The sequence below is a fragment of the Hevea brasiliensis genome, chromosome 3, assembly GCF_030052815.1.
Source record: "Hevea brasiliensis isolate MT/VB/25A 57/8 chromosome 3, ASM3005281v1, whole genome shotgun sequence".
NCBI lineage: Eukaryota > Viridiplantae > Streptophyta > Magnoliopsida > Malpighiales > Euphorbiaceae > Hevea > Hevea brasiliensis.
In genome coordinates this window covers 24,079,644-24,089,827 of record NC_079495.1, presented here as the reverse complement: position 1 = coordinate 24,089,827, position 10,184 = coordinate 24,079,644, and positions in this window count along the sequence as shown.

The window sequence follows — 10,184 nt, the reverse complement described above, 5'->3', positions numbered from 1 at the left end:
CCTGGTCACACAGGTCAAAAATCATAGTTTTTCAAAGTATGTATAGTGAGTTATGGTAATTTAACTGACCTAGACTCATAAATCCTGTGTATCAGGATTTCAGGTTCAGATCAGTGATTGCATTTCACATTTGAGTTCCTTATCCTCAGAATTTGGGTAAAGTTTCTAGATCAAAGTTGTAGTCCTAGGTCTTAGGTTTTCATATCATTTTGGCTCATCCTATTTGAAATTTTCTAGTGAAAGTTATGGTCTAATTACTGTCCTAGGGTCAATTGGCTATTTAATTCAATTTCAAGAAATCTAGAATTTGGAATGCTGACTTGTCCTAGTAAATTGGCCAAGTTTCATTAGGTTCTGTATTTTGGTCAAAACACAAAAATTGTAGTTATAGGTCTTATAAAAATTTTGACTTTGCTTTTATTGCATTTGCAGTTTTATGGACCAAGTTATGATATTTTTGCCAAAACTGGTCAAATGATTATTTATCTAAGATTTCAGGTCAGTTTTGGTTCTAGTCAGTTTTGTTGACCTAATTTGTTCTAATAATTTGGTTGGGTTAAAGTCAGAATTTGGGCTCATAATCCTCATGAAAAATGTGCTCTTATGTTTAACCTTTCCAATGGTTCAAGAATCAGATCATTCTGACCTTCCTAGAGTGAGTTATGACCATTTGAACATTTACTATTTATTTGGTCATTTCTGCCAGTTCCAGAATACCAATTTCAGATTCAAAAAATTTTTAAACCAACTTATGGTCAGTTTTTTTGGCAAGGTTTCTTCATGAAAGTGGCTTTAGATCTTAAGTTTCATCTCCAATTAGCCTCGCACTAATTGGAGTTGCCTAGCTCTACTTATGACCCTAAAAGCATACTGGACTCAGAGGTTCAGAAATCTTGCATAAAAACAACACTCCCAATTTCTCAATTCCACCCAACTCTCAAACTTCAATTGCATTCATGGCACTTCATATAGTCAATAAGCAACCTCAACAACATGAATTTCAAGCCACAATACAAAATTCCCAATTTAGATCAAAAACCCTAATTGCTCAACTTCTCATTTTCATGCAATTCCATGCAACCTCAACATATATATCATGTAAGCACCTCTAATCAAGCTATAAGGCAAGTTTAATTCAATTAAACGCATCAAAACTCTAACATCCCTAAACTGGCTGAAATTCCATCTTTCCATACAAGCATGATTTTCATCTTTTCCCAAATTAATTCCTTACAATTAAACTAAATTCCACACATAAATAGTTAATTAAGCTTAAGAGGAAGCTTACCTCTTATGAAGCTTTCCTAATCTTCAATTCCTTCAAGTTCCTCCCAATTTCTTGTTCCCAATCTTCTAATCATAAGCAAAATAGAGATTTTCTACTAATTTTGGGTAACAATTAGGAAAGAATTTGGGGTTAGGGAGCTTAGAAATGTTGTTAATAGAGGAAATAGAGAGAAAAGAGAGAGAGGAAAGTGGAGCCAGCTATGGGACTAAGAAAGAAGAGAATTTTTTATTTTTAATTTCTTTCTTTTGTCTCTTATGTAGAGATAATTATCCACAATTTTTAAATATTAAAAATTATAATTTTAATTATATCATGATGATGTCATGGTGATGTCAATATTGTAAAAATTGAATTTTTTTATAATCCTTAGTTTTTCTTTTCTTTTCTTTTCTTTTCCTTTCCATACTCTTTCTATATTTTTAATTCTTTTTCTCAATAATTTAATCTCATACATTTTAATGGACATTTAGGTCAAAAGTTACCTCTAAGAGTGAATTGACCAAAATGCCCCTCATCGGTTATCATTCGTCTTTTAATTAATACCCGACGAGTCCTTAAGCTTTGATTCACTTATTTGTGCTTGTTCCCTTTTTATTTCTATGATTTTCTCATTCCCAATAATTTCTCAATTAACCCTTAATTAAGGATGCCCTAGGGTCCCACACAAATTTAGGGTAGCAACTGAGCTCGCAGTCACTTCCCAGGTCGATCACCCATCGCCTGGACGTTGGCTCATTTAACCGATTTAGGCTTCATTTCACTTATTTTTATCCAACTTCTTTTGATCTTTATCAATTTATTTTATTACTTTTCTCTGTAATTTAATTATGATTCTCGACATTCTAGCTATCCGAACAGACCTTAGTCACCAGAACAGTAGAATGTACAGACTGTCCAATGTGAGGGTGTTACATCCACTCCTGCTCCACATGTTGTTCTAGTAGTTATTGAAGGACTTAACAATGCTACACAACATAATGATGAAACACATCTTGAAGAAGCTAACCTACAAAGAACTAATGAAGGTGAACCACAAGAAATGCTATTAAGAAGATCTCAAAGAGAAAGGAGATCGACAATTGCTGATGATTATGTGGTTTACTTGCAAGAGTCAAATTTTGACATAGGAATTAATAAATATGAGTCTGATAAGTGGTTAGATGCCATGAAAGATGAGTTAAAATCTATGGAACAAAATAAAGTATGGGATTTCATCAAATTGCCTAAAGGATCTAAACAAGTTGGGTGTAAATGGGTCTTTAAAGCCAAGCGCGGCTTGAATGACAAAATCAAATGATATAAAGCATGACTTATTGCCAAGGTTTATACTCAAAAGGATGGTATTGACTATAAAGAAACGTTTTCACTAGTATTAAAGAAAGACTCATTAAGAATTATCTTGGCATTGGTGGCTCATTATGAATTAGAGTTGCACCAAATGGATTTGAAAACAACCTTTTTAAATGGAGAACTTGAAGAGAGAGTTTATATGAACCAACCTGAAGGTTTCTTAATTAAAGGAAAAGGTCATATGGTGTGTAAACTTAAGAAAAAATCAATATACGGACTTAAGCAAGCTTCCCATCAATGGAATATTTAGTTCAATGATACTATAAAGTCTTTTGATTTTAAGGAAAATGTTGTTGATCGATGTATATATCAAAAGATCGGTGGGAGTAAGTTTATTTTCTTAATTTTGTATGTTGACGATATCTTGCTTGCTATAAATGATTTGGGCATATTATGTGAGACTAAAGATTATCTCTTAATGAATTTTAAAATAAAAGATATAGGAGAGGCATCCTTTGTAATTGGAATAGAAATTTTCCGTAATAAATCACAAGAACTATTAGGATTGTGTAAGAAAGCCTATATTGATAGAATTTTAGAGAGATTTAATATGCATAAATGTTTAGCAGGAATTATTCTCATACAAAAAGGGGACAAATTTAGTCTCAATCAACGTCTAAAGAATGATGTAGAATGTAAAGAAATAGAATCAATTCCTTATGCTTCAGTTGTGGGCAGTTTGATGTATGCTCAAACCTGCATAAGACTCGGCATTAGCTTTGCCATTGGAATGCTTGGTAGATATCAAAGCAATCCTAGAATTTATCATTGGAAAGCTGCAAAAAAAGTTTTATGATACCTGCAAGGAACTAAAGATTACATGTTCACTTATAGGAGATCTAATTATTTAGAAGTGGTTGGATACTCAGATTCAGATTTTGCTGGATGTGTTGATAGTAAAAAGTCTACTTTTAGCTACTTGTTCCTATTAGCTAAAGGGGCAATATCATGAAAAAGTTCCAAACAGTCTGTTATTGCTTCATCCACTATGGACGTAGAATTTGTGGCATGTTTTAAAGCCATAATTCATACATTATGGATGTGGAACTTTATCTCAGGACTTGAGGTAGTCGACATTATCAGCAAGCCGCTAAATATTTATTATGATAATTCTGCACTAGTATTTTTCTCCAAGAATAACAAATATTCCAAAGGTGTCAAACATATAGAATTAAAGTATTTTGCTATTAAGGAGGAAGTTTAGAAATGAAAAGTGTCTATTGAGCATATTGGTATTAATCTCATGATTGTAGATTCATTCTGGTCTTCTCTCTACTCATGAGGACACATAAATTCTCTTTCATAAAGTCAAAGATATTAGGGTCAGATCAAGAAAGTCTTCCATCACTAAAGTTTTGTGTGTGAATCAAGAAGGGTCAAGAGGAAGAAATCAGTTTATCGAATCAAATAGTCTCTCTCAATTATTACCATGACTCAATTAAACTCCGCATTAGGTACGTTTTCTAGATCTTTGAGAATTTATTTGTTCAAGATCTGTTATTAGGGTAATAGTTGGATCTTATATTTATAATTCACATTATATTTATAATTGTTATGGTCTATTAAGAATTATTTTACACTACTTCTCCCTCCTCCTCTTCCTCCTTTTCCTGAGACTAGTGCTCATTCACAGACAGATAAGCAAACCCATTAATCTTTTTCTCGTCTTTTTTCGATTCTAAATTAGATTCAACTTTCACCTTATAATCTTCTCTACTCGATTCAAGTTTTTTTGATTCCTTCTCTTTAGATTGGGTCTTAGAATAGCTTACCTTATTGTTTGCTGGCAGTGGTTCAATGACCCATAATCTCATAGACCCATAGACCAAACAAAAATAAAGTAAAGATCCATAATCACTAATACTGTCATATTCGCACATGACCCATATGGATGTTTTAACCCACATCCAACAATAGTATGTAGCTTTCTCCAAAATTCTTGTAAAAGTAGTCCAATTGCAAATGCATATAAATAAATCCCAAAGAATACATCCCAAGTAATCATACCAATTTTGTTTCTTATCGAGCCACCACAATACCAAAACATTGAAAAGTCAGCAACCCACTACTCAAAAGTAAAAAAAAAAAAAAAAAAAAAAAAAAAAAAAAAAAAAAAAAAATCAAATTAAAGAGCAAATACCCACATGTACCATGATTTTGAAAGCCATTGTCCTATAAATCACCTCCTCTCTTAAATTTGACATTTTTGTGCCCCTTTGACCTCTCATCATTAACTTCTTCTTCATCACATTCACTTGACACTCTAGTCCATCATTATACATGGAAGCATATCTCGTTTGCTAAAGGCAGAAGAGTTGGTTTTTTGGTTCAGTTTCAGGGGTCATCGAGGGTTGTTCTTGTAGTAACAACATAAAAAAGCTATAGTGAAGAGGGAATGTGTGATGAAAAATTGAAGAAGGATAGAAGAAATGAAGAGGGTTTGGGTTAAAACTAAAGGAAATGAGGTGAGAGTATCAAAATTGTTGGATTGAAGATGTGAGAGCCGAGAGCAGCGAAGGAAGAAGGAGAAGACTGTTTAGGGGATTTAGGGTTTTAGTAGAGTTATTAAGGGTTTTTTTTTTTTTGAAATAAAAGCTATTTTCTCTCATTTTACTTACTTTAAACCATTTACTAACATATTTATTATATAGAAGGACATATAATTTTGATAAAATGAAAATTTAGGGATGAAACCATTGACTTTTAAAACAAAGAGACAAAATTCTTACTTATGATATAACTTAGGTACTAAAAAGTAATTTACCCTTAAATATGAAGAGGAAAATATTGAAAGGAAAGTTAGTTTTTGAATAATGAAATTATGATTTTATACCTAAATTTTTAAAAAGAACTTAGAAAATATAAGGAGTATTTTACAATATTATCCTTTTTTTTTTTTTGAGAAAATTTGGCAATTCATTAATAAACATCATAATGTAAGTATAGTAAGTACAACATAATCTTCTCGTAAGAGGCAATAAATAAATAAATAAATAAAACATACACAATTGAAAACCTCTATTCAAAGATTATTTGTTTGGGCAGAGGAAAATAATTCCAGATAGTAATTGGTCTTTTTTCATTTTGGGCAACAAAAAATAAAATCTTCTGCAATACTACCCTTCGGGAACTTGCTAGCTCTATAGCCCACAAAAGAGTTTAAACCACTAAACTTCAATGGATGAATAGATTACACTACCAAACTCCATTGATAAAAGAGCATTACTCATACTCAAAGATTCAAAGTCTCCAACCAAAAGGGTTCAACAATCCATACTATACTTTGAATTGCCAAAAAGACCATCAAATATAATAAGAAACAAAAACAAAAGAAAACCCCAATAATAGGAGACAGGACCTTAGTAATGAAGAATAGGACCTTGATATTGGGGTGAGAACCTTAAATCCGTTCCTAATAAACATAGATATAAGGAGATAGACTCATATTTATTCCAAATGGGCACAAATCTATGAGTTTATTAGGGGGAAAAAAAAAGAAAAAAAAATCCAAGGGTAGCCATCTAAGAAAAATTACTAGTGGCTACCTAAAGAGGAGATCTAAAGGAGGAAAAGAAAGAAGAGAAAAAAAATGATGAAAAAAAAGATGAGAAAGGGTTTGTACTCGTTATGATATTTCCTCTTAATAAATAACTTTTTTTATTATTTTAATACAAGATAATTTTTTACTTATATGTGGGTGTTTATTCACTCAACCAAGTAAAAAGTTATCAATATATATTTATATGTGAAACCTACTATAATTTTAGCTAATATACTATTTGTAGATTTATACACTTAAAATGCAAGTATTTCCCTATACTACAAACTAGTCATCCTTAGCTTCCTTGTAAATTTGAAATACTTAGACTTGGAAAGGAACTAATGTGAGGTTGAAGATGGCATTCTATTTTATGGGCTTTGCCTTTTATGCAATAAAATATTTTTAACAAAAATCAACCTAATAAACAAAACTTCAATAAGAATTATGTAATACCCCTATTTGCATAGCCTAGTATATTTCACTATTCCAGTGATCGGTGTCGGTCTGGACAATTAAGGAGATTAGAAACACATCTAAGACAACTAGATAAGCCCTGAACACAAATAATTAGTAATTGTTAAATAGTTAAGTATAAATAAGAAAAACAGAACATAAGAAGTTAAGAGAGCAGAGAGTCATAGCGATGGCTGACCTTCTCGGGAAGGATTGCGAAGTCAATTTAAACTCAAATTTCGAATCGTAAAATGTGATGTCGCGGTCCTTAGGACTATTGCGAACACAGTGGAAAAGAGAAAATCATCTAAAAGAATTGTTACGCTGGTCAAATAATTAGATCAGGGATTCGGAAGAAATATTAAATTATTTGCAAACTGGGTCGAACCGACGAGGGGCAATTTAGTCAATTGACCCCTAGAGCTGACTCTTGACCTGAATGTCTAATAAAATTGGAGAAAAGAAAATTTCGGGATCAAGAATTAAATTAAAGAAGTAAATGGAAAAGAAATGAAAAAGAAATTAAAAATCCAAAAAAAAAATCAAAAAGTTTATGACATCATGCATGACACAAGCATGATGCAATAAATTCTAATATTTAAAAATTGAAATTTTGGGATAATTATGAATAAATAAAGTTGAAAATTCAAAAGAAATAAAATTATTTCCTTTCTTCTTCCTTTGGACGTCCACCTTCACCTTCTCTCCCTTCACTCTCTAAACCTCCATGGAAGCTTGATTAAAGCTTCTCAAAACCCTCACTTTGGCCATAATTTTCCCAATCCATTAAACAAAACCTTGTTCTAGCACTTTAGTTCAACTATTGAGCAAGAAAGAAAGAAGGAAAAAGAGAAGAAATTGGAGGAGTGAACTTCAAAGTGGAGGTAAGCAATCTAATTTGAAAATTTTAGTTTATTAGTTGTGTTTATAGCTTAACTAACCTAGAACTCAACTTAAAAATCAAAAGAACACATCTTTGGAGGACCAAATAAAAATTCAGCCAGCTAGGGTTTAGGTTTGAGAATGGATGATTTTGATGCAAATTATGAATTAGTTAAGTGTGATTGAGTGTATGAGAACTAAATATGCATTTATAATTCAATAAATGAACTAAATATGGAGGTTAGGGTTTTGTACCTAGGGTTTGGGAGACAAAATTTTGAGAATTGGTCAAATGGTGTGTTTGACCTTGTTTGAGCTGAAAAATGGTCATGTATGACCAATTGTAGTATGTTGGAAGTGTTAGAATTAAGTTTAAATTCGGAGTGATTAGGGTCATGCTGTGAGTGATTAGGGTCATGCTACGTCCCTTTCAAGGACCAAAACTAAAAATTTACCAACCCAATTGGTGTGAAGCCAATTGGTAATGAAACTAGACACAAAACGGCACATTTTTCATTTAGGAATCATGCCCAAAAAGTGACTAAAACCTAGTGAACAAATTGACCAAATTCGGAATTAGGTATGCTGTCCTGTATAAAAATGACCAAATGAACAGTGTTTGTTCATTTGGCCATAACTTGGGCTAGGCAGGTCTAAATGACCTGAAATTTTACCAGTGGAAAGCTGAGATATAGACCTAAAAATTTAATGAAGAACACAAACCCAAATTATGCCCTTAACCAAGTCATTTAGTTACCCAATTTTGGTGACCTAAAACTGCCAGAACCTAGAATTTGCCCAGAAAATCTGGGTTAGGCCAATCCGGCAGCCATTATTCAAATGGCTATAACTTGAGCTACAAAACTCCAATTGGAGTGATTCAGAAAAGAGAATAAAGTTAAGACAATAAGGAACAATTTCTATGAAGAAAACTTAGCCAAATTCTAACAGCAAAATGACCAATGGAACAGTGCAATATAAGACACCAAAACTGAAAAAATTGAAAATTTACCTAAAAGACTTAAAATTTGAGTAAACAACCAAAACCAACAAATTTAGTAACCAAAATATGGTATGTGAGTATAGTTAGAGTTCTCATACCTTTTAAGCATAAGAAAGTTAATAAATTGACTTGAATAGTATAGTGAATAGTAACTCTGAAACACAAATTTTAAAGAACATCAATTTTAGCATATTAAAGCTAGGTAAAAGTAAATTTGAAATTATTTTTGGATATATGATAAGTTATGATACTGAAACACTGTGAAACTGTGTGTTTCAATGGAAAAGAATATCGGGAAAGAACCCGAGGCGTCAAGTCAAGGCCAAGATGCGACTCGTATAAGGTTTGTCCACAACATAGAATTTTTGTAAATTTTCTTCTGCACATTGTTTTGAATGAATTGAGATATGAAATTGTGACATAATTGAATTGAAAAGTTTATTATGCTTTTGATTTAAATTGTTGAAAGATTAATTGTTTGTGTTTGAAATGACAATAAATGTTTAGTAAATTGTTAAGATAGTTTTGAAACCACAGTGTCATGACCATATATTTGAATACCTCACTAGCATGACTAGTGGGGGAAATTAGTTTCGAATTTTGATTCCTTTTCTGGCTGAAGTATTGAGGTGTGTGCCAGTAGAATAAGAAAAAGAATGGGTTCCCATATATTTGAGCTAGCTAGTCTTGTGATGTGACTTCTCCTTAGCCTCTGACTATTGAGATGATATTTATTTCGAATGGCATGATATAACTGTGTGTTTTTATGTAAATAGTTTTAATACTTTTGAAATAAAATTGTTTGAACTAAAATCTTGTAAATCATATTTGTATTGATATCACGTGTTCAGTTTAATTTTTGAATAAATATGTTTTAAATTTCGCATAACAATTATTTTAGTATGTTGTGCACTACTGAGTCCTAGCACTCAGCGATAGCTGTTATTGCTGTCACAGATATAGAGACTAGAGGAGCAGCAGAGTGAACTGCTAAGGATTAAGGAGCTACCTACTTTGAAGTTATCGGGTATACTTTATACTCTGAATGTAAAAACTATTTTGATATATATATAAATGTATGTAACTGTATGGACATGTAAAATTAGTTATGAGCAGTTGTATAAAGTTGTATAAAACTTGTAATTAATTTTAGTTTGGATTTTTGCTAATGTAAATTTTTAGAATGATGTATATAAACTGTTTTATCTTTAATGAAATATGAATGGAAGTATTTTGTTTTAATTTGAATGAAATTAATTGGTAGTATTTTGATGATTGTTGAATTTTGAAAATTGAGAAATGATATTGAAATTGACTGGAATGGTTGTGAAATTGATGAAGTTGTTGAGATAAATCTTTGGAAGTGCTTTTTACAGGTATTTGAAGAATTGTTTTCTCAAAACACAAACGGGACTCTACCGAAATTTTTATAAAAATTGCCGAAAAATAAAATGGGACAAAAATTTTAACTAGTTTTCAAACACTAATTAAATATTTTAATACCTATTAGAAAATGCTCACCACTTATAAAAATAAGAAAATTATTTTAAAATCTCTTATAGAGTACTTAATGAGTTATCGGTAGGTGAAGTTCGGTAGTTCATTAGGTATTCTACAAGATCATGTTATACCTTACAGAGGGGTAAGTTGTGACAAATTATGCGAAA